At 36.9% G+C, this 26,089-nt stretch overlaps 1 long non-coding RNA gene across 2 annotated transcripts; it reads left to right on the forward strand.

Moving 5' to 3' along the window:
• On the forward strand, positions 1 to 24,718 carry LOC148678107 (uncharacterized). Of its 2 annotated transcripts, none has more exons than XR_015936690.1 (3): positions 1 to 114; positions 21,038 to 21,121; positions 23,441 to 24,718. It is a non-coding gene; the product is annotated as an uncharacterized LOC148678107 (long non-coding RNA). The 2 variants fall into 2 exon arrangements; XR_015936689.1 differs by having other exon boundaries at positions 96 to 209.
• Positions 24,719 to 26,089: the final 1,371 nt, after the last annotated feature.

A 26,089-nucleotide genomic window follows, 5' to 3' on the forward strand; every position in this document is an offset into this window, starting at 1 on the left:
CATGTGGAGGCGGGCCTCCATCTGCTGACTGCTCTTACAAGATGCAGCAGAAGGTGTTTCTAATGAGGCTTGATTTCCAGCACCACCTGCCACTAATTTGGAGCCCCCTTCAAGGTATAATCATTGGGTAGCCTTACAGGAGAGCAAGGATTTGAACCTGGGGAATTCATTAAAGAACACGGAATCTACGAGGAATGCTGCTGTCTCTGGTTTGCATTGCTGTCTTCATATTTAAAAGTTAAAAAGTGGGAAACTGTGAGAGGCAGTTAGTGTATTGGAACATTTTGCCTTATGTTGCCTTTTCTGTCAATTATTCTTTTGGTGTTAAGTTAGCACAGCTGGAGATCTTACTGTCGTTTATGTTCAAGTGTTAATTTTCTTATTCAAGTAATTTTGCCATTGAATTTTTTTTATTGATGTGTCAAAAACATTGTTTTGCATGTTTTATGCACTGTAAACCTAAACCTTATTTTATTCATTAGAATACAGCTTTTTGAGATGTTACTGAATTTTATTAACAGGTGAGAGCAAAGCTATATTACAGCAGATTTTTTCTAAAGCCCTCAATTTATAAAATAATTTTTATGCTGAGAAACTTCAATTTAGTTCACTTGTCACACAAAGAGTTCTGAGATCAGTATGAAAAACTCCTTCTAATGGTAATATTTGGATGTTTTTAGAAAATTGTTTACATTTAATGCTAATAGAAATAAAAAAAAACATCCCTATGATCATTGAGTTCCTACTGGATTATTTATGGAAAGATTTTGCAAGATTGGAATTTTAGTTATCAGATTTCATTAGGAATCATTTCATATTGTCATAGATTAATCATTTCTATCTCACATTACATTCATCTCTTATCTGACCTAGACAATCTTGCAACAAAAGTTTTGAAAGGTAAGTAATATCTTCAACACACCTAGAACATACAATACTGTTATTTTTTTCAATATCTCTTTTCATATTTACTGAGCACAAAAATCACTGAATGAAATCTTTATGTGGAAAAAAATGAAGAAATAATAAGAATTATAATAATAATAATAATAATAATAATAATAATGTGTGCAGCTCTCTGTTTTGTGTATTTAGAATGGGTGTAACAGACTCTGAAGTGACTCCACCAGAGTATTATGATTTTTTTGAGAGTAGAGGGCAGGGGCTGATAAGCAGATCATCCATGTGCATGTCAATATCTTAGCCTGCGTACTGTGAAATATGGGGGTATTTTATGAGACAATTATTTGAAATCCGAACTGCATCAAATTACAACATCAATGAGAGAAACCACTAAGCACTATGTTATTGTTGTTGTGATAAAGGGCATATGCTGAAATCGAATAATTCTAGTGCTTATTGATTCTGTGATCTTTAGAATGAAAGACCAATATACAGTTCGTGAGAAAAACTCCACACAGAAATTAAAAACATTTGAGGATGTTTATTGAGTATCTAGGTACAGTGAAATTTGATTTAACCTGCTTGGATGAGGGACAGCCCCGACAGAAGATAAGAAAGCTAGGACTCCCAAAAAAGAAATAAGCCATACCCTAAATGCAGAAAGGGAAACTGATTGGAACCACAGGCATTAGGAACAGAAAGTGCTGAGAAGACTATACTGAATGATTGGACTCTGAATAATCGGCTGCATATACTGTATATAGAAGCAGACGAATGTGGTTTTTAGGGAGACAGAACTGATAATGTGTACAGCTCTCTGTTTTTTTAACCAAACTACTGAACCTTCTTGGTTGCTTACAGAAGTTTACAGAAGTTTTACTTACAGAAGTTTAGGAGAAATTGAACTCTGCTCAGATAAGTTGTGGATGGTACCTTATACCTCTGGTTCGCTCATGTCTCTCGATTTCCTACCTCCTCCCCATCTATACCCTTGCAGTAAACTAGGCCTAACTGCTTCATACTCATCTCATCTCTTTGTCACATTCATTAGTTTGTAACCGAACTACTGAACTAGGTATAATTTGATTACAGCAGAAGAATTTCTGAAGGCCACAGCACTACGAACAAATGACCTTGATAATCTACAAAATAATTGACCTTGTTAAATGATTTGCATAGCAAAGTTAACGTGGAGGGCAAGGATTAGAGTTCCTTTTCTTGTGAATGATTTAGATGACAGGTAGGTGGAAAATTACAAATGAATGTAGTTAAGCATTCCATGAGACAGAGAGAAATTTTGGAAGAGAGAATAATTTGAGAATACATTGCGTAAGGACCACATTTTTTAACCATGGTTTAAAAAGAATTGAAACAAATTTAAAGAACATCATCAGGAAGATGAAGAAAGGGGAGTTTCTAATTATTAGAGAGCCACCATCAGTGTACATTTGTTCAGGTACTAGAAATTGCTGGGCTGCTCCTGTTGTACAGGCTATTGTTAAACTGCAAAGTAAAATATATTCCAGGACACAGTGGAAGATGCCAGATCAGTATCAAGAGGTGTGACTGTAAAAGCTTTGGAGATGTCAGATGTAGAAATCCAGGTGCCTGGACCTGCTAGTTTAATGAAGAAATGATTTGTAGTGGCACAGCAAATGGAAATATTTACAGTATGCTAGTAATCAAGCTGTTCATGTTAGGACTTATCTGGAGGAACAAATAGGACAATTATTTAACAATTTCTCCCTGAATAACTGAGAATGAAGATCCCCAATGGGGCTAACATGGTAAACAGGAAAAAAGAGGAGAATCAAAGGGGATGATCATACACTTCTGAGAAGAACAATGTAGGCTGTTAGATAGAGGGCAGCATTTAAAGGTTCTTACTTGAAAGGAAATGATAGAGTGAATAAGAAGCTAAGTGAGGTTAACTTTTGTTTCTGGTAGGATTTGCTGTGAAAGGAAGATGTGTAGGCTGTGTTGAGGAAATTGGACAGAAAGGCTTTTTTAAACTAAGAAAGTTTGTAAAATTGGAAATTTTGAATGTCAAGGGACAGAAAAAAGAGAAGATGGGAAGGAGAGAAGATACTGTAGGAAGCCTATCTCTGAGCAAGACCCAGGGCTGAGGAGGTGGTATCAGAGCAGCAGAGGCCAAAGATGTAAAGATTCGGGTCCGAATGCATGAAATGTTTTGTTTTGCACTATTTTGAATGCTGGGAATAGAGGTAGAATGGCTGCTGGAAGAGTGAGGAAATAAGGTTGTGAACTTTGGAAGAAATATCTGACAATCTAGGGTCTGAATCTAGGGTCTGAAAGTGTTAAGAGAAGTTAAAGTGTTGAGGGTGAAGTGGCTAGGTGGAGGTGATTAAAAGATCACGCTGAGTGCTGTGAGGCTGAAAATGATCGATGGTGGTGTCACACCTGCTGCCAGAAACGGAGGTAGGACACTGTACAAACCTGTGGCCAAGGTGGAATCAGGAGCAGCAGGGCTGAGAGGGAGAAAACCGGGGCTGAAAGCATCGAGCGTGTTGGGCCTTGCTGGACACTGAGTATGGAGGGAGAAGAAAGAAAAAAGTGGTTGACCAGGGGCTTGAAGATATTAATGGGTTGGATGCTGGGAGTAGAGACAGAAGCAGAAGAAAGGGCATACATCGCATGAAAAAGTTAAGGCTACAGGACGCTTACTGGCTAAGCCAGATGTAGGAACCAGACAGTTCCGGGGCTGAGGTGGTGAAATCAGAAGTAGCAGGGGCTGAAAGGGAGCAAAAAGACCAAAGCCACCAAGAGTGTTGGGCTTTGTTGGACACTGAGTATGGAGGCAGAAGAGAGGGCAGAAACTAAATTAATGCACTAAGAAGTAAGGGGTAGACCTAGGGCTTGAGACTCTTGCATTTGTTGGACATTGGAGGTGGAGACAGGAGACAGGCAAAATCTGAAAGAGAGTAAGTCATAGAACACCTGCTGGCGGCGACAAGAGTAGGATACTGAGCAGACCTAAAGCCAAGGAGGAGGCAAAAGAAGCTGCCTAAAAGCTGATACGTTCACACTCCAGGTTAAATTAAAGAGGATCTGTTTCTGTACTCTAAGTCCCTTTGTAACACAGAGAATGAGGTGCATGTGAGAAGGGAATGTCCTTATCCCTAGTAGAGCTCATGGAAGAGCTTATCATGGAATTACGCCTAACAACTGAGGCTTGTTTGTTAGGAAGTTTAGAGAGGAAAATAAAAAAATTAATAAAAATCTTTCTTTGCATCATTCATTGAAGGAAATGCCATTCATGGAGAGTCTACTGTAGGTTAGCTAGAGTTCAGAGTTTGATTGCAGGAATGGTAGTATTTGGAAATACAGGTAAAACAATATGGGTGCTACAGAGCATATTTGAGAAGCTTATTCCTTGAAGAAATTCTTTCCATCTTTATTCTAACATTTGGTTCTTTTGGATCACAGTTCATGTGTTGATGAATCATGCATGAGGTGAAATACGAGACAGGAGGCAGGTTTTTCTCTCTGTCATAGTTGTATGACACAGTCCACATACTGTATAGAGAAATAGCGTGTGAGGGGAAATGGGATGAAATTAATTTGAGACAGTATATATTTTTCTCTTTTCTTCTATGTTGTTTTCTCTTTCCTTCTGTGTTTGTTGTTTGGAGTAAGGTCCACATAATGATGGATGATGAGTGAGGCTTAATGTTATGTCAAGATTAATATGATCTAGAGTAGCTAAGGCAAATGGCTTGTCGTCACCCCTCCCGAACTTCAATATATTAAGAACTTGCAACTTGCAGTGCCTAGCAAAAGTATTGACCTCCTACCAATAATATCCCATTTTGTTGTATTTTTGTAGTGAATATTTGAAACCTGAATGAACAAACCAAACAATTTTATGAAGTTAAATGTCAGGAAAAAGCAAAGAAAATCCAAAGCCTAAAATATGTTGATTGCACCACCTTGAGTCAATACTTGGTGGATTGTCTTTGTAATTACAGGTTTATTTTTGGGTAAATCTCCTCCAACTTTGCTCTCTGGGATTGGCAGTTTTTACCCACTATTTTATGTCAACAATCAGAAAGGTGAAGCCTCTGCTTCAGTGTTTCAGTACTTCCACCCTCTTTGCTTCTTTGTAATGTTGCCTCACCTATCTCAGAGGTCACCAGCCACTGCCACTGTGTATATTTATCCAGGCATTATATAATGAAACTACACAGCTCAGCTATTTTTTCCCTGTGCCCTTTTCAAGAACATACTTACAGTTTCACATTAAATGTGCTTCCACATGGAAATGGGTGTGACATCCCCATGTTTTACATTATTCTCATGCATGAGTGGAACCGACCTTGTTCTTCTCTGTGGCCGTTTTTCGGCCACAAACCTGATTCTCTCCAGCTGTTCTCCTTCGCCTGCAAGATTAGCACTGCTTTATGTGTAAAACAGAGCCCATGGAAACTCTCCTCTATGTAGCTCCTCCAATGTGACCCTTATTCCTCTAGTGAACACAGTTTGTTCCATCAGTGGATTGGCGGGTTGAAGACAAGTGTATCCTAAGCCTGCTGCTGACACTGCAGCAGTTTCAGTGTGATAAATGGTGTATAGCTGACACACTAGATGTTGGAGGAGAAGTGTGCATGATTCTAATTCCTCCCATGCAATAGAAATCTTACAATGGAGGTCATAAGATCAAAGCTGAGATGGATTGTAAAACAGCAATTCCACATTTGGAGTTTTAAAACTAAAATGATTAAAAGCCCCAAATTAATGTGTTTTCCCAGACACTAAGCTAGTTCTAAGGACTAGTATAAGACTAGTTTATTACTTTGTAGTATTAAAGGAATACTACAAGGCATTAAGCCTCTTCCTATGGTGTCCCATTTTGTGAAATTATAAAATGATGCATATGCATTTTTGTTAACAATATTTTATTCAAAGCCTGAATGCCCAGACTGAAGAATTCTAATGATGCAGTAAATATTAGCAAAAAGAAACAGAGATACAGATGAAATGTGTTGAATATACAGTATAAATATTGTCCCAGTTTAAAGTCTGAAGAAAGTTTTCCTCTATGATTTGCCAGTACTTTGCTACATTTATGGTCCAATCAGTCTTGACAAGCTTCCCAGTTCCCGTTGATGAGAAGCAGAACTGTAACATAATGCTGCCACCACCATGCTTGACAGTAGTGATGGTGTTGACTGAGTGATGCACTATGTTGGGCTTACATCAGATATAACTCTTTACAATTAGACCAAAAGTTTACAATTTGATTAACAACCTAATTCTTCTGTGAGTGTTAATAAACGGATTGTAAGTTTTTAATTCACGAGTTAAAGGGCCAATTGTAACTTCAGCTAAAGTTGTTTTAAAACATTTTTGGCTCATTTTCTCTTGTAGCTATTAGTGAAAGTGGACTGCTAGAAGACATGACAGTGGAACAGGGTTGTACCTCCCTGTGTAGGCTAAAAAGGAGTTTTGTTTCCCAATGATTCTGTGTCAATTAGGTGTTCCTGCAGTCAACACACTCTCTCAGTGGTACCATTTCAGGACTCCAAGACAGTTCATTGAACACCTTTTAGTACAACTTTCTTTTCATACAGTAGGTTCAGATGCTTAACACATGTCTGGGGAGAAATTGCCTTACATCTTGCAAAAGTCGTTGTCATTCAAACATGGATATACAGTATAGGGCAATACTTAATATGTTACAGTATATAACATTTTCTGATATCATGTTATGATAATAACATATTATATGGATAATATGAGTGTCAATAATTTACAAAATCCTCTGACAGTTTTTTCTACCATTCTAACAACTTTGACTGTTATTAACATATCTAACATCTGTTAACACAAATCTAATTGACTCATTGTCACATATAATTGGTTTCTTTCTACACATTCATAAAGCCAAGGCTTATTTCTGTACAACAAAATACATCTTTATGAAATATTTGAACCCACTTTATAAACGTTTTGTTTCACCTGTTTCTCTATGTTGCAATAATCTGAATAGCATTCTGAAAGATGAGATACTGTTGCTGACTGTCACTTTAATCTGAGTCCAATTTCACCGCATTGCTAGTTAAAATTAATGCAAAATTGAAGAATAATTTATATATACAACATATGCAATTATTAAATATACATTGTCTTTCAGGGTTTCAAGGTAAAAGAATTGGCTATTAAATAATACTATACTGAAAACAAATGAATTAATGTTTATGAAAGTAAAAAAATAATAATGCCAATCATTGGTAATCATGGCTGACTTTAATATTATCATCATCATCAGGCTACAAACATTACCTTCAAACAATTGTAACATTTTTTTCTCCATCATAATAGTTACCTAGTAACATTTTCTTAATAATTATATTTTTGTGGGTAAATCCTAATATTTTTGTACTCTTTTATTGTAATTGTTAATTAATAACATATTACCGTGATATAACTCATTAGTGAGTAGTGACTACATTACTACATACTTACTACATATTGTAAAAAAACAGTGTTGCCTAAATATTTGTCATGAATGTATTTAGTCACATTACACAAAGTGGGTCTTTTCTACATTTAAATTTTCAGCCAAGGAATTAGTTACTTTTTCCGCCTATTTAAGGGGCATTGACTGCTATTAGGTGTGATGTAAAATCAGTACAGTATGGCATCTGTTTCTACATAGATGAGTACTGTACTGTGTGTAATAGGAAGAAGTTATTTTTTCACACATCTCTCCTTCAGATAGTCAGCTACAGATATTTTAGAAAAAATATTGAACAGTAATGGGTATTAGCAACCTTTGTGCAACAGCGTCTGGTAACTGATATGTACTTTTAATTTCAATCTCTAATTAGTTCCTGTGAGACAAATTCCTAAAGTATGTCCTCGTGCACAGTGAAGGCCATTTCTGACTACTTCCAAAAATCATTTTAATAATATATATTCTTTATCTTTTGTACTGTAGGTAATGTTAAATAATTAGTATTACACATACGGAATGGTTTCACAGAATAACATATACAGTAGAATACTCAATTTGGAGAAGCAGCTAAATAAATACATAGAGTTTGCAGTAGACTCTCCTTTATTCGCTTTTCAGTGTGGAAATTAAACAATATTGTACACATTGTTCTTTAAAGGTACAGTTTTATTTTATTAGTAGTTTCATTGCATTACAGACACAATTATATACAATATATCACTACAGTATAGCAATGTATAAAAAAATGCATTACAGTACTCTGATATTGGATTTTACTCTTAAACCCATGTTTTCTGTGTACTTTTAGCTTTGCATTTAAAATGAATAAAATCTATAACTTAAAAATAAAGTTAGCAATCCATGGGACCCTATTTGCTTACATGTTTTTATAATATTTATATTATTTCACCATAGCAATTCCTCCCACCCCTGAAACCCAACCCAACTACATTTTGAACATGCTTTTCATGTTTTACAAAAAACAATTTTCAACCTTTTTCCTTAAAGCTATGCTACCTTAGCTTGGAGACTCAATAACAGTTTGAATTCTCACCACAGCACTGTTTTTAAAAAGAAAACCCTTTGAGTGCTGTAACTTAAAGCTGGAATTTCCTGTATTTTGACTAAGCAAAAATGTCCATGTGCAAGAAAAGTACTAAAGCTGTAGCGAATGCTGAGCTATCCGTCTAAAGGTTGTTTGTAGCAGAGGAGACAGGAAAACACATGTACATAACCACACAATGTGTTTGTGAAATATCAGTGTGCTACAAATAATGTAAAATAATTCTTATTCTAGGTGTTATTCAGAAGTGCTAACAGGCAGGAGCAGATAAAAAAGCTAATTGCCTCTAAACTGTTCTCCTGCTGAAGTCTGTAGTATTCAGCTGGATTTACAGTGCCCTCCAATGACTCAAGTCAGCCTTGCAGCCACTAATGTCTTGAGATAAATCATAACTAAAGAGTGTCTAAAGAAAACAATCCAAGAAAGAAAATGAACAAAACAAGACAGAATTCAATAACTGAATAGCTTTTTTGCTCTTGACACTACAGTATATCCTTTTCACATTTCAGTTGCTCTTGATTACACGCTGTTTATTATCTTAAGCTAAACTAAAGTTCTCAAAGAACTTAATTTGCTCCAAGGTTCTGAGGACTATTTCATTTTTGCCAATTGCTAGATGTCTATAACGTTTATATAAAGGCACTAGAAAAGAGTTCTGGAATATCAGGATTGTGGTACATTCTGTAATTCTACATGCAATCATATACTGTAGCTAATAGCTAGAAAAACTGAAAAACATCCAAATGTTATATTTTAATTTCAATACATCACTTTACTTTTACTGCTCTGAGACTGCATTTTTTGTCATTGTAACATATTCAGTTTTTCTAATGTTTTTTAAGCAGAGACCCACACAAATAGGGCTTAATATATACTTAGTGTATAAACTACATACAGTGAAAGGTATTTCCTCACAGAATATTCTCAGAAGCAGCTACAGTAGTGTTAACCATAAAGCAGCAGAAAAGTAGTATATGCAAATCTCTCACTTCTAATAATACACTAGGACATTGATAATCATAATATTTTTGTTTTAGTTTCTAATAATATATTGGATATGATTAAATTAATGTAAGTAATATTATTATTAATTATATTTACAGCATACAATATAAAGTTTTCTGCAATTTCCCAAGAGCTGCTGTCTTTTCAAAAATTCAAAATTCAAATTCAAATAGCAGTGCAATTCGTGATTTGTGATTATACAGTGGTCAGTGTTATCTATTTTCAAATTTGAAGTTTGGGAGGTTTTGGCTCCACAGACCCTTTCCAATGGATTTTCAGACACTACCTCTATTTGCACCATTGACTGCAACTTTATCAATAGCAAAATATCCAAATACAGTATATAGTACATGTAAATGTATGTAAGCCAGTCTCTGTGTTTATGTATCTTGTTTGAACATAAAACAGAAATGCCTGTCTAAATAACACCCTTGAATCATGCAATGAAAATCAAATACAACAAAAATTATTAGCTTCATATGACACAGTAAATAGCACCTAATCCCGTCATTCACTGGCAGGTAGGAGGATTCGAAGTTGTGTGCACCAACCTGATCTTAAATAGTGTCTTACCTCCCCACCAGCAAAGCTCTCTATAATTGCCTCTTAGAAAATTATATGCTGTGATTGAAAATAAATATGTCACTCAAGACTGCTACAAATGCACAAAGATATCATCAGCAAGATAACAGGCTTTTTTGTAAAAGGTGCACTGATATAATATATTATATTAAACAGACATGGTTTTCATGAAAATAGAAAATAATGATTAATATTGGTCATCCTCATTGATCATCAGGGGCCTACTGTGAAAAGTCAAAGGCTATTTGTGTGGGTGGCAACCATTGGAAGTAGTACATATTGTAAGTGCAGGGTAGTTCCTGACGGTATGGAGATCCATGTCTAAACCACACTCTTCAGAGAGCGATGGGGAATGTCCTACCATCTCATTCACCTGATGAATTGGTAGAAGACAACTGCAGTTGACATCCACTAGCTGGGAAGCTAGGAAAATCTATTTTAAGCACCGCATCAGGGAAGAGAAGAGAGTCCAACGTGCCCAGGGAAATGAAGCATGAGTTTTTTCAATGTATTCTTGAGTAAAGTCCCAGAGAGACAGCTCATTTTGAAGCTAGCTAATGCAGCTTAGCTGCCCAACTGTAGCAACAGAGAGGGATATTGAAGAATCTAGTTAAAGCTGCTTTAAAACAGACCACTTGGGTGTCACTGATACTGGTTTAGTTTCCTCTTTAAATAGGTTGAAGGGGGCTCCTTGTGAGAGTCGCCTAGGTTAGGTATCTTTTAGTTTAGCTTCCTGATAAGATAAGTTGCTTGGTAAGAGCTCGATGTTACAACTGGTCCCTTAGTAACAAATTATGTTATATGGGATGGATATAGAGAGAGTTGGTTAGGCATTAGGTGTGTGAGGAGAGCAGCACAGTTAGCTCTCCCTGTGGTTATGTCTAACCAACAGCCAGAAAGCCTCCCCAGGTAGCTGGTGGTTACGTGAGGGGAGGAGCATGGTTAAAGCTCTTCAATGTCTAGGAGTTGAGGTTTTGCCTAAAGGTTAGATAGGAGGTGGAGCACTTGGTTGAGAATAGTGTCTGTGGCTGCTTGCATAAATGATGGATGGAATCCCATCATGAGCATAATGATAGGACTGGGGAAACCCAATTGCTGCTGTGTCAGGGGTGACATGGATGAGTGAAGCAGCCATGGCCAAACAGGATCAGCCAGGTAGGGTTAGGTTAATAACAGGTTCTATGACTAGTTAAGGTTAAGGGTTAAATTAGAATGAGCAAGAGAAGGGTCCAGGGTTGAATGATCTTTCCTCTAAAAGGGGATATAGTTTGAACAAATCCCAGAGGGGGTTCAGGTTTCAGGGCTTCCCGTGACTTACCTTGGAAGGGAAAGTGCACCTGTTTAGCATAAATCTGCTTATTAAAATAGAGGCAGCTGCAAAAGATCCTTGTGGTATAAGTCTGCTGGTTTCAGATGATGAGGAATCCTGTGTTACTAAGACATTATGTTTTAAGGGAAGCAGTAGCCCAGAAGCATTCCTGCTGATCAACTGCCTGGGGAAAAGAAGCCCTGACTTAGAGCTGTTACTAAGAGTTCCCTGGGAGGGGAAAGCATGGTTATCTATAATCCTCAAGGGTGTTATATAGACAAAACAGTTTATGATTATGAAGAGAGCTCATGTGGTTTACAATTTTATCATTAATCCCTATGAAAGATATTATTTCTGCTACATTTGTCCACATCCAGCAATGTTTTAATTTGAAAAACTGCCCAGTAATGTTTTCATTCCTTCAGGGATGGGCAGTGTACATCATAGTGCTAGCTTATTTCTTAGAGACACAAAGTGTCACAACAAATACTTTTATCATTGAATATATTGGTGACACAATAGTATTTTGCCCATGCAATCTATACTGAAAACATTCATCTGTCTGGTGATATCATCCAACAAGCCAAAAGCAGCCAGTCATACAGGATTAGTAAACTCAATGACAAGTTTTGATTTTAAAAATCAAAAATCTTAAAAATTACTCTTATTCTGGTGTGAGTGAAAAGAAATATTTAAAAGCAGAACCGTGAGTCAATGCACATGCAGTGGCAAATCAAGCTCCCATATTCTACATCAGCCTAGATAAGGAAATTACTACATTGCCTGTCATTGAGTGCTCTTGATCAAATCATGTTAAATGTTGCCACAATTGTCCTCATCATGTCCCCTATTTGAATGAGGTTTGTGCATTGAATAGCCTGATGAATGATACAGTGGAACCTTTTTTGCAAGTCAAAGAATCCATCCCAATTTGCTAACCAATCATCTCTGTCAATCATCAAAACAAACAACTTCTTGTAAAACAAATACAAATTTTAAATCACAGCTGACACTGCTTCAAAACTGTCAGAGCCTTTAACAGTTCCTCTAATGGTCTTGAGCTCAAAGCTCACCAAATTCATCATCAACACTGCTAAAAACTTTAGGAGCTGTAGCTTTAAAGATGACTTGTGTTTTATTTGGAGTTGCCATTTTATATTATATTTTATATTTACAGTATAACGGTGTTTTCTGAAAAAAATTCCCTTTGCTTTCTGTGAAATAGGTACTTTTGCAATGTGTTTCCGTTGCATCGAAACAGCAGTCACTGTTGACTTTGCATCTGTCTTTAATATGGGATAATGAATTGAGGGAAGTTTGCACTATGATTCTTGTACTGGTGAGCCATGCTAGCTCAGGCTATGCATAACGCAAGCTGGAGAAAAGAGACTTTTCACAATTTTGAGTAATGACACTTACTGTAGCTGAGTTTGTGTATGAGTTGGGAAAGAACCATTATACTGTATAATCACATGAGCTGGTTGGGTCTTACTTGGGTAAAAGATAAGAGCGAGCTGATGATAAACAAATACAGCAATAGATTCCAATAAATTCAGTGCATGTGATTTCGTGCATTGTTGTTTGTACCTTCATTTAAAGTCTTGTGTGCATAAACACTGCAAGCAGCAGAACTTTGTGCCCTACTTTTTTCATTTATGATCTGCTTCATCATCTTATGGGGTTGAAACGTAACTTATTCTCGTTTATGAAATTTCCAACCCCTAAACTTTTGATTGACATATTTTGTGGTATACTTCCATCCATTCTGATTGAATTCAGGTCAGCCTGTGAAGCCAAAAGTGTCTGACAAATATGTGGTGCTTGAATTGGCAGCCGAAACCAGTTCTGTAAACACAGTGAACTGCAACGTGTGTGGGGGGACACTGGATGCACACTTGTGTTCTGTTGTTCATGGAAACATAGTACTACAGTGAATCCAAGCTTTTGAGGTGTTCCAGTAATCCCCATGCATTCCATTCAAAGCCATTTTATTTCTTTCTTTAATGGAATGAATTAAGTATATAGCAAGTATACTGTAGTTTCTTTTCTCATGAATAAAGAGTTGTCCTATATTAGTTATTATATTCATTCTGTTCAATTAAAAACGTAAGTTAAATGGTCCGAAAACTTGCAGAGGATTTTGTACCTATGTAGGGTTTTCATACTGTTGTTCCCGGGTTATGTTTAGTAAAGATGTGCAAAAATATAATGGAAAAAACATCTGTACTGCTATGTACTGTGTAAGTCACTGTCCCGAGAGGAAGTTCACATGAATAATGGATTTTGGTAAACTTAGGCATCTTTGATTTACTGCTTTAACGACCTTATCTTTCAAATAAATGTGGACTGAATTTTTAAACACATTCAACTCCTTTAATGCTCACTGTAATCCACATATCTTATTCCCTTTAGCAGTAGACAAATTCTGCTTTTCAGATCACTTGAAGAGGAGTGCTTGTTTTTTATTTTGGATTCAGTCTTTGCCTAAAATTAACAATAAACAACGAAAAAACATTAATGGTTTTAGTTGCTGTTAAGTGTTAATTGTAGGACCAATAGCACTTGGATTTTAAGTCCTCCATTACAGAGAAACTTCTGTTTCTAAAGGCTCCCAGTTTTGGTTTTGTTTATTTTCTACTTTTGTTTATAGAGTGATTGAATCTACATTTGGAGCAGTTAATTTGATTTGATGTTACCAAAATTAGAATCAAGACCCTTCCAGCCAATTCTTTTTCATGGAAAAGAAACACCACAGTCCTGCCCCTTTGGTCCTAGGCCAAGAGCAACATGTTTCAAATGGGAAAGAAATACAATTGTTCAAATGGTTAACTTCAGAGGCATTTTAACTTCAGGACCTGGTTTTGATCTCAAATTTCAATACATGCTCTTGCTGCATCACAAAGTGAGGAAGGTCATTTAACTATAATCGGCTTCCTTCTTTCAAAGAACCTAGGTGGTTCCATAATTCAAATGCTGATCATATTTCTAGATCCTTCTCCACATAGTGGGAAGGAAAATTGGTAAGGAAGTGCTGTAGTAGGTATTATTATTAGGGTGAACATTTAAATAAAAAACTCACATTGAATTAAAGTTTAAATTTTCCTCAGTACAATCCCATTACCCCTGACTCCTAATGAATTATATTAATAACAAATAAATATATAAATACATAAAATCACTTTTATGACAAACATGTTACTTATTGTGCATGTTAAGGAAAATTTGTAATGTCTCTTTTTCTTCACTTAGAAGTTTTTGTAACCTTTAGACTGGAACAATTTTCTCATGTTCATGTAAATAATGTTTTACAAACCCATGCTCTATATCCATTCATAAATTGCTTATGATAATGATCATGAAGTGCTCCAAACACCCAGAGGTTTATATCATGAAATGATTGGGGAGAACTGAAAAGTACTCTGAAGCACTCTAAAAGACTCATGAAGCCCATAGAGATTTTAGTTTATACAATGGACAGCAATGCGGACAACACTCCAGAGACTATCCTGTTTCCCTTTTTAATCAATATACAGTACATGTTAGTGGGAAAGGCTGGGTTTGGTGGTATCTTAGTATTCTATTGGGTCAGGGAAAGCTTGATGGAATGTTGAGGCTGCAAGTGTCCTTCACAAGTTTACATTAGATCTTGATATGCAGGAGGTTTCCAGTTGGTAGGATTGAGGCAATTAACTAGGGCGGGTATTTCCTGAGAGGTAGAGCTGAGATTTTGTGTACTGTTTATCGTAAAACATGAAGAGTAAAAGTCTTTGTCTTGAAAATATAGCACAGAGCATTTTGGGGGGTGAACACCATGGGGAATCACTTCAATGTTTTATGAGTGGGATCACAGCAGTCCATCGCTGGATCACTACAACCTCTCAAGACTTGTAGAAACCAGCCTGCATGACAGTTTTTGTATCGAGCAGAATAGGATCTAATGGTCCATCAGAGTAGATGTGTGAGCATCTGGACTGAAGCAGAGCAGGGACAATTGTGCTTTTTGAAGGGGGAGATTGCGAGTTTTCCATAAAAGCAAAGGTGACCACTTACACACTCATCAACCACCAACCCTGATGCTGTATTCATCCTCCATCCTGATAGGAAGTGGTGGAATTACAAATTCAGGAGATGCTGAAATGTTAGATAAGAGTCCTTAGACATTCCAGGATATACAGTACTAGCTAACAAAAAAGGTTCTGTGTGAACTATATCGTTTTCCATCTCATCCATGCACTAATAACAACTTGGTAGACTTTTCTGGTTCTAAGTTGTCTTTAGTGGGCCTGAAGAGTGGCTACTGGCAGGTGTAGCTGGAAACAAAAGTGGTGTTCTCTGGATAAATATTGGATTTGACATACTGTATGTCAGGGATTGGGGCAGTTTTCTGTTACGGCCTTGGGCCTCTGCAATGCTCCTGCAACTTTCAAGAGGTCGACTGAGCAAGGTCTTGATGGACTTCCTAGAGTGGTGTACCTTACTTATCTAAACGATATCTGTGTCCAGTTATTTATACAGTAGGTGACAAGAAGATGCACCACCTGGTGCCTGTTCTGGACATGCAGAAGTCAACAATAAAAACCTTTCCATCAACAACACTCATTCCTTGGTATATAATGAGAGAAGAAGGGGTCTGAAATGATTGGCCTGGGAATGGTTGCATGATATACAGCATTCAGGGTTTGTGTTATGCAATCAGAGGTCTGTAAAATGGTTTTCCACAGCAGCACGATCACTGTATATGCTTCTTAAGGTTAAGCAGGACTTTATCCTGATTATGGAAATTACTGTGTTTTCCAGTCAAAATCTGAAAAAAAAAATGAAATTGTTTCATGACAAGGATGGAACTCCTTGTTGTTGTTGGGCTGACCTTTTCCATCCATATAGGCAGCTGTACTTTAATGAGGTACCAGCAGCCATATCACCCTGCAACTCACAACTGGCAACCCACTGAAGCTAAGCAGGTGTGAGCCTGGTCAGTACCTGAATGGGAGACCTTCTGGGAAAAACTAAGGTTGCTGCTGGAAGAGGTGTTAGTGTGGCCAGCAGGGGGTGCTCACCCTGTGGTCCACGTGGGTCCTAATGCCCCAGTATAGTGATGGGGACACTATACTGTAAACAGGCACCGTCCTTCGGATGAGACGTAAAACCGAGGTCCTGGCTGTCTGTGGTCATTAAAAAACTTTCTCGAAAAGAGTAAGGCGTCCTGGCCAAATTTCCCATTGGCTCTTACCGATCATGGCCTCATTACTCTCTGCTCTCATCCCCACTGATATCTGATGTGTGGTTAGCGTTCTGGCGCACTATGGCTGCCGTCGCATCATCCAGGTGGATGCTGCACATTGGTGGTGGTGGAGGGGAGACCCCATTACCTGTAAAGTGCTTCGAGTGGAGTGTCCAGAAAAGTGCTATATAAGTGTAAGCAATTATTATTATTATTACAAGGAGATGTAACAACTGTAAGACTTCAAAATCATAGATTGCATACAGGCTAAGGCCCCTGTCTGTGGGAAAGGTGAAAGTATCTTCCACACAGGGAGGATAGAGAGATGAGCTCACAGACTCACAGACAATGTAATATACAGTAGATGACAACTAGGCTAGAGCTGAAAGTGTAAACTCGGTAGTTAGTTGAATTACAGAATGAGGACAGGAATATTACACCTTTGCCATTCTGGAAATGGGTTGGTCAGTGTTCCACCTCAAAGGAAATCGCCCCCTGTAATACATTAATGAAATTCCAGTTGGCATAGTTGGAGGTGAACAATGGGGTTCTCTACTGAAAGTGGAAGACACCCTCTAAAGATTACATCAAAACCCAAACCTACATTCCACCAGCCAGGGACAGTGTGGTAGCTCTGTGGCTAAGGACCTGCGCCTGTGGCTGGAAGGTTGCTGGTTCGTATCCCACGGCCGGCAGAGGAATCCTACTCTGTTGGGCCCCTGAGCAAGGCCCTTAACCCCAACTGCTCCAGGGGCGCCTGTAAGAATAGCTGCATCCCCTGTATGGTGTTGTGATTGAATGATGTAAGCAACCCCTGGAGATCCAGCTGTTCTTATTTGTTCAGCAGTAGAACTGTGTGCTTTCTCATGTTTGGCAGGACGTTCATAATGAAATTAATTTCTGTCCATCATGGGAGAATATACTCAAGGCTAAAGTATGTTTGACGGCTGCAGGATAACATAGTAAGGGCCAGAAGTATGTGTGCTGCTACATCAGAAATATCAGGTTAATTTTATTTTTAGGAACTATTAATAGTGCTGGTTTCCAGTTTAAAGCACTCTGAGGATCCCACTGTACTATCATGACTGACATGAAGGATAATGTATGAAATATGACAGGGACATCATGTCATATATCAACATACAGTATGTAACAACATTTAATTTAATGTCAGCCTAGTTGACAAGCAATAGTTGGAATTGTCTGAAAGGAAAACATGTATAAATTGCATTCCGATTAAATTTATTTTATTTAATATCTTTTAGATTTTCTCCCTGATTTTTTTTATACAGAAAAATAAATTCCAGGAGCTGTTCTTTCTTACTTCCCATTGGGAAAGAGTTAAGGGCCTTGTCCTATAGTAAACTCTCATCTTTCCTTCTGAGGTTTCCTTTAAATAATTCCATAGATTAATTTTTTTTTACTGGTCTACAGCAGTTAATATAGTAAAATAAATTTTGGCTTATAACTATATTCATAGAATGTTATTTTGGACGTTCTTCAAAGAGGAAGTTATTTGTATATACATTTTTTTTAAATGATCAATTTATTGGACTGTTTTAAAACTCTAATATGCTATCTAGATTTCCTCAGTAGGAGGTGCAAATACTATGCTCTCTTTAAATTTTTCTGGGCTTTCGTTTTAAATCTGTAAAATATCCAAGAATCTGTACCCTGCTGAGATCACTTGTTGTTTTTTTTAGATTGTCATTTGTGTTGCTAAGTGACTGTTCATTCCAGCCAAAAATACATTTTGAATCCACTCAAGAGAACTCAGCTGTTTAATAAAGTAGGGACTCTGCCAGTTACAACACACCACTGAATTATTTTCCTTTCGGTCTTACCCTTTGAGGTGCCCCTGTCCTCAAAGCTGCTCATCGGTGCTTAGCATGCCAGACCAGCGTAGCTGCTACTCCCCAGTCAGATTAAAGCCAAATACTATAGGAGGTACACGTCTGAGAGGAGGAAGTGAATTTGGCTGCACATCAGGGTTATGTTGGAATGAGGTAACTGAAGTCAGAAGAATGGAATTCTGCTCTTTGGCGAATCACAGAGGACTGTTACGTAGTATGGAATGAAACATCCAGCATTGTCTTCTCTCAGTGTTCCTTGGAACCCCATGGCCCAGTATACTGCAGTACAGCTAACATTGTGGTCTCCTTTGGTTACACCATCAACAGAAGTATGACCCAACACAATGGTATATGTGACAAATTTTAAGGTCAATGAATACCTTAGAGACAATAAATACTGGACAAACAGAATAAAGGGTAGGGGCAATTATTCTCATTCCTTATTATTATACTTTCTGCACCAATACAGTGTGTTTACAGAGCGTTTAGTCTATATGTACAGTATATGTAAATGTATAGGTTACAAGGAACATCCTGAAAAGTACGTATTCAGTGTTGACTAGGCACCAAGTTAAATAATTTGCATTTAGACCAGAAATGTCCAATTCTGTATTATCAGACCATAAAACCTCTTGCCACATGTTTGCAATACTATTTCATGTACTGTACCTTCCTTTTCATGATGATTGGTCCCAGGGATATTCGGAGACATCAACATTATTTCATTTCAACATTATTTTAGGGATATTCAGAAATTTGCTTTGAAAGTTGCTAAAAAGGTGAGTCTTTGTTTGAACTTCACTACCTGAACAAGGAACCTCACAGAGACAGGTATATTCATTCATATTATCTATTTACTTTTTGTTTTTTCCATTTTGGAAAATGTCCATTAGTTAACAACTACAGTTGTGTTGAGCTCTTTCTTCTACATTGACCTGGAAAGGAAACAAGCCTTAAAACATCTTAAAATAAAAAATCTATAAAAACAACAATGCACCGGAATAGAGTTTGATAAATTGTGCTTTTAGAAATAATTTTACTCCCCTAATGAATAAATGCCAGAACTCAAAGACTGACAGAACTTCTGATTGTTTGGTGTGTTTTTAAATTATGATTCTGGTCTTTTCATATGTAATTTTCATATATTTGAGCTGTACTTAGAATATTACATAAATCAAAGAGCATTATAAGGTTTGATCTACCACTTTCTGTCTTGAGGGAACCAAAAAAAATCAAATAACTATTGAATTGAATAAGCCTTCACATTAAGTCCTTAAATGGAAATTACCATTTCTTGTTATTTTTATTTTACATTTAGATATTTTATTTTGTAACCAGTTAATTTAGAATTGCCATTTGCTCATTGCCTCAGCTGACTGCTGCAACCTCTGTGACAAAAAACAGGGAATTGATATGATAGACTCTGTCAAGCAGCTTTCCAGTTCTCATTCTCCAGGGACCATGGTGCTTGAGGGTAACATGGTACTGATCTGAGAAAACGTACTGTACATTCCCAACTGATGGCAATGCTAGGTCACATGCTCCTGGCAAGTCCAAAGACTGCAGTAGTACACATAGTCAAAGATATCCTGGCTGACAAAAGCCCACTCAACACTGGTAAATGCAACTGGTTATGGGACAATCAGATTACCAAGCCTTAAACCACTGATGTCTGGAATATGGGACTCAAAAAGAAGCTCCTTCTTTGTTTGTAAACATTCCTCTAAATCCTGTTCAGGTTATTACCTTAGCATGTGAGAAAAGCCTCTTAATAAATGTCTCATTTCCAATTTTTATTTTCAGTAGATAACTAAAGGCAGAAGTAAAGGATGCGTATTAAGTTTCTAGTCTGATGTTTTGTAGGAAGCAGATAAAAACTAACACATTCTTATCTAATGTAAATTATTTTGCTAGAGATGCTTCATAATTTCAGCATCAGTATGAAATACTCCCTCATGTCCATGTACAGTACTTGGCCTGCCTTTTGTGTTTACACTGGAGCTATCATTCAGTAGCCTTTCTGCTTCTACTCTGTTTCAGAAGCTGGAAGGCACTCGGAATAATAAGCAAATGAATGTATTTCGATGGAAAATTCTTTCAAAATTTAATATTTTGTTGGCATGTTGGGATTGAACTTCAAACACTTGGCATTTTTAGAATAATCAGACTCTAGAATTGAGTAGGCCACCTAACATGATTATGTTTTACCTTTCTCTGATTGGCCCTATTCAGACAAATTCAGTTCCTGAGTTAATTAGAAAACATCAATGACTAAAATCATTCGTATGATCCATGTTTGAAATGATTAAATCATTCAATGCCCTTATTATCATCTACTTTATAACATCTATGTTAATATCAAGTTCTAATTTAAACTGAGAGGAAGCATATGTATTTGCATTAAAAAAATGTGAAAGTCATACTGTAGACTTCTGCAATATTCTGCGTTTTAAAACAATGACACATTTATTAAACCCATGCATTCATTCAAATATTTCAAATCAGGTAGCAATGCCTCTCTACTAATAAGACAAAATATGCTTATAGATATAGAAAACACACTGAATGATTTGTGCGTATTGTGAATGTCATGTCATTTGCCAAACCGCTTTATACCACACAGTGTCGCAGGAAGCCGGACACTCCTCGGCAAGCAACGAGCAAAAGGCAGGGTACACCCTGGGACAGGACGCCAATCCATCGCTGGGCAAGTGCAAGCCATTTTGTGAATACCTTAAGGACTTAAGAAATTTCTTTAGCCTCTGTATTTCCACTCCTACATAAAGGTTTTCCTAGAAAAAAATTGCATTCCTTAAAAACACTATATTCCTGCTACAACACCATTGTTTCTAAACATATGAAAACAAAATGTCCCTTGTTCCCTAATTTATGGCATTTTAAAGTGGAAGGTTAACAGAACCACACATTTTAATTGTAATTATATCTAAGGGTTTTAACCAGCCTTTTTCATGAGCTTTAATGAAAGAAAGCAAATGAAAACAATATTTTTACAATGTATTGCTATTTGCATTACATTACATGGAAACAATAACTTGAATATTATGTGTATGTTCTGGCACCTCTTTTTTTCCTTTTGTGAAATGTGGATTTTTTTCTTAGTTTATCAAGAAATAGTGCATCAGGCTATGTGGCATATTTTTCCATACCTTAAGGAAATTAAAATGGTAGTAACGTACTTCTGACATTTCAAAAGATGGTACTTTGACTTGTGTCAGTGAAAATTCCAAATATACAGTAATAAACGTTTACGTAATAGCTGCAACGGGAGCAGATGCAGAGAGAAAGTATCTATTTGAAAAGATTAACAGGGTATTGTTTGCAGTGGAAAGGACATTCAGAACACTTACTGACTGTGAACCTATTCTGGCGAACTCTGCAGTTATCATTACATAGCAAGGATTGGGGAGATGTACAGGAACAGATTGGCAAGAGGTGCCCAAATGGGGAAAATCCCAATATGTTCACTGGGAATAAGAGCAAAGCCAGATGGCACAAGCTGGCAGTCTTTAGGAATCACACAGCATAAGGCAATAGGCACTGTGCAGAAGCATTAGGGTCAGCTCTTGATGTTATTCACTCCCTAGAGCTGTTCCTTCCACTTCTTTGAACAAGAAAGTAGCGTCATACAAATGTGTTAGGTTTTTTTGTGGCAACTACTTCAAAAGCAATACTCTCATCTTCACCCTTTCCCAAATTCCTAACATATGTTATCAAGCATTGTAAATGTGCCCCTTGTATATCATACCATGATACACCATATATGGAGTCATCTGTTTGAGATATTAATTCTATAATGTTCTGCTGTGTAGACTTTTATCTGTAATATACCTCTAAGAGACTGTACTAATTGATTGCAAAATATTTTTGCTGCTAACATAGTTGAAAACTACATGTGCTGATGATTTTGCTGTATAGTTATATTGTAATAATACCCTTGTGAAATGTGGTATTTAACAATAAAATAAAAGGAGGGTTTACAAACTTTTGTTTGTAATTATAACTCACAGCTGTTCTCCCTAAAAGAGTTTATTTTCTTAATGTATTGTGGAGAAACACTTTCTAACATATTTGGAGGAATAAATAAACAACAATGTAATCTGTTTTTTTCCAAATTTTCTAGAGAGTTCATAACTGCAGCTCCTCTTTCAGACCAAGTTTTATAAATATTTAGGCTTAAACATCAAGAAAACATAACAGCTTACATTTTTGTGTCTTCTTTTGTTGACAAGAACAAGGTTGTAAAAGACTGTGGGAAGTTCAAACCTTAAGATATGTTATATTAATGTAGTACAGATACAGTACTTTTAATATGACATCTTCACAATCTCAAATGTGTATGACTTCAAAACAGTCTGAGTATTATCCCAAAATATTTGTGTGAAAATGAAGAAGTGTTAAAAAGTTTCAAATTAGCAGAGATATAGGAAAATAGCGTCTGATAACCTTTTAAATGTGATAATCAAGAAAATCTGTCTTAAGAAAAACACAGACTAATTTTTCTGCAGGTGAAAATTCATCCTTGCATTAAGAAAAAAACCAACAACAAACCAAAGCTTTTGGTTTTTGAAATAAGAAAGAAAAAATGCAGGATTTATATGAAGACACTGTGGGCATTTAATTTTTAAAATGTCTTTTGTATCTGAGTCAGTGACAGGGAAGCTGTGTCACATGTGCTTCAGGAAAATGAGTCTCCTTGCTCAGGCAGGGGCATTCTCAAGAGTTCTGCTCTGTCACCTTTCCGAGGGCACTAGTGGAAAAAGTATAAATGGATGAAGGAGCAATGGCTGTCTGAGGCCCAGTGGCTGGGAAATGAACTTGAGACGGGGGTCTGCTTAAGTCGCAAGCCCCGCCAATTAGCAGGCGTTGCTGAGGTGATAGTAGGGGGATTAGCTGGAATGCTAGGAGAGCATATCACTCTTTCAAGACCCACTGGATAGAGCAGAAGGATTGCCTTTTTCTCTCTCGCTAACTCTCCCCCTTTCTCTCTCTCTTCATTATTCACCAGACTTGTCGCAAGGATTAGACAGACGGGTTGCCTGGAAACGGCACTGAGGAGGTCCCTGGCACACCTGCACCAAATGAGACACCCAACACGAACTTGTCAAGTCCTGGAGGCTTTCTGCTGTGGGAAAAAATATATATAATGCTTGTTCAGTCTGCTGGGCAGACTGGAAGGGTGTCGTCTGCTTCAGGGCAGAAATTCATTCTGTGGAAACTTTGGTGAGATAGCTGGAATTAATGCTCAGTGCACCATGTTATAAAAGTACACATTGTTCTCTAACAATGTCTTGTTCTTACAAAGTCATCTTGGCTAATTCCCACCAATATGCTTTTTCATTTCATCTTTACAAGTAAAAATGCTTTATTTACTATTACTGTTCCTGTGAAGAGTACTTTAAAGTATTCCTGAAATTTCTCTAGCAGTCTTGCTTGCAGCTATTAGGCTAGTCAGTCTGTAATCCCAGACTCTGAAGAATTTATGAGCAGTAAGAATTAAAAGAAAGGGTGAATAAACTTTAGACCATTGTAATGCAAACTTAAATTTAAATAGGGAATCTTCTTCCAACTAAAAAAATAACCTAGGAAACCCTGTTCAAGATTCTGAGCTTTAATTTCAGCTGAGGCCAAGAACATGCTTCTATCTATTATAAAATCAACAACAAATTGCAATTAGGGTCTTTCTTAGATGTGTGAGTGCTGCAAAAATATGTTTCTTTAACAAATAAAGATATTGAGGAAATTAAATTAGGAATTTAATTGATCTAACTTCTTGAAATGCAATTCTATGCAAGAGTATTATCACACGTACAAGAAACCAGATCTATAATTTAAATATGCAAACAGAAAATGGAGATGTTTGTCATTTTAAAAGGCAAATCTGAAGAAACTCTCACACAATTCTATAAAATATACCCTGGAATTACAATTATTTTGAATATAGAGTATGAATAGATACAGGAGTAGCAAGGCTTAATAATGCTGTTCTTTCCCAAACATTCTAGTACTTTTTCTGATGTTATTACATTATAAATCAGCCTTGTTAGAAAAGAATTAAACATGATGTTTAGACATTACTTATACAGTGCATAAGTACAGGCATAATTACTACTTTATTAGCAAATGTCAATTACTTGCTTTGAGACTCCACGGCATGAACACATTACTGAAATCCTTGCTGTTAAATTGGCACAGGGAGTATGATCTGATAACATGCAGATAAACACCATTTCACTGCTACAGTATGTTCTGTTTTGTAATATATAAAATTAAAATTGAATTTACAGACTGTGTACATTTTATAATCAAAATTGTACAAAGATTCTTCATTCTCTTCATTTACTGAGTCTTTCTCCAGCAGAGTTGGGTGTATTGGAGGCACCTACAGTATATCTGAGAGTTAAATGTGGCAGTTCAGGAATACATTCCTGAACAAATGGTAAATAGGACCAAATTTGCACATCACTATTAAACCAGCTTTATTAAAGAGGGTGGTAATGTTTGTTGTCTCCTTCACATTGTACACTTGCTAAAGATATCACTTCACCTTGCTCTGTTCTTCCATTGGCTACACAGAAGGTTTTTTACCAGCTCAGGTGGGAATTTCTTATGGTTGGTTATCATAGGGAATTGGATCAACTTTCTTCTATACGATTAAAATGTTATGTGCCAAACCTTTTAGCAAAGGTGTTAAGCTATGAATGCTTTTCCCAGTTTTATATTTCATGCAGTTCAGGCATTGTTTTAAAGCACAAAAGAGCTTTATTCACTGCCTCGAATGTAGATCTTTTTCCAAGATAAAACTGAGTTACAGAAGCTGCTGTCTTCTTATATTATGTGGTTCAGCTGTGAGAACTTCTGAAGACCATCATTGGCACAACAAAACTGGTATAACTGTCTTTTTTGTAAGTATAATTTTAGAATACCAATCATTTTCTATAGTTATTTACATGCTCCCGAAATGGATTTGTCAGTTGTTAATCAGCTGAGCTTTCTGAGCACATCTTGTTTCTTCATGGGGAGTTTGAAGACCTGTGCTCTCACACCTGCAACAGGTCTCCTTTAAGATCTTCAACTCAAAGGCCTTTGCCATTTGACATGCCACAAGCTCTGCTGTGCCTTTCAGGAGAGTTAGCCCTGATTGGAGGAGTGGCATGTCTCTCACTGAAATCACTTTAAGCTTGCAGGCTCCCAAGGGGCAGCAGGTGTTACATTGCAAGCTAAGGAAATCTTCACTTATCCAAAACCAGCTGCCACTCTGGGAATCTCAGTCACAGTCATCTCTTTATATGGCCCCGAGTCGAACAAGTGATGTCCAGAGCATTGGGTTCAACTCGTACTCCAAGTAAACACCTGTAAGTGTTGAACCACTTTGAAACACCGGATATGTAAAAAAACACAAAGCAATGCTCTGTCTGGGTATTGAACAGTTCACCTTCTGATAGCAGTGTGTCTAAACCACTGTGCTAAACAATATGCTTCTTTACAGTCTATGAACGTTTAATTGGCCATTACAACTATGAGGACTGCAAAAGTACAAAAGTAGTTAAAGGAAAATCAAAATGTTTACAAAATATCCACAAATGATATTTTTAGCTGTCAATTTGTTTTTTAGTCACATGATTTCATATTAATATTCCCTATCAAGTGGTACTTA

This window comes from Lepisosteus platostomus, chromosome 1 (genome assembly GCF_059453375.1).
Source record: "Lepisosteus platostomus isolate fLepPlt1 chromosome 1, fLepPlt1.hap1, whole genome shotgun sequence".
Classification (NCBI taxonomy): Eukaryota; Metazoa; Chordata; class Actinopteri; order Semionotiformes; family Lepisosteidae; genus Lepisosteus; species Lepisosteus platostomus.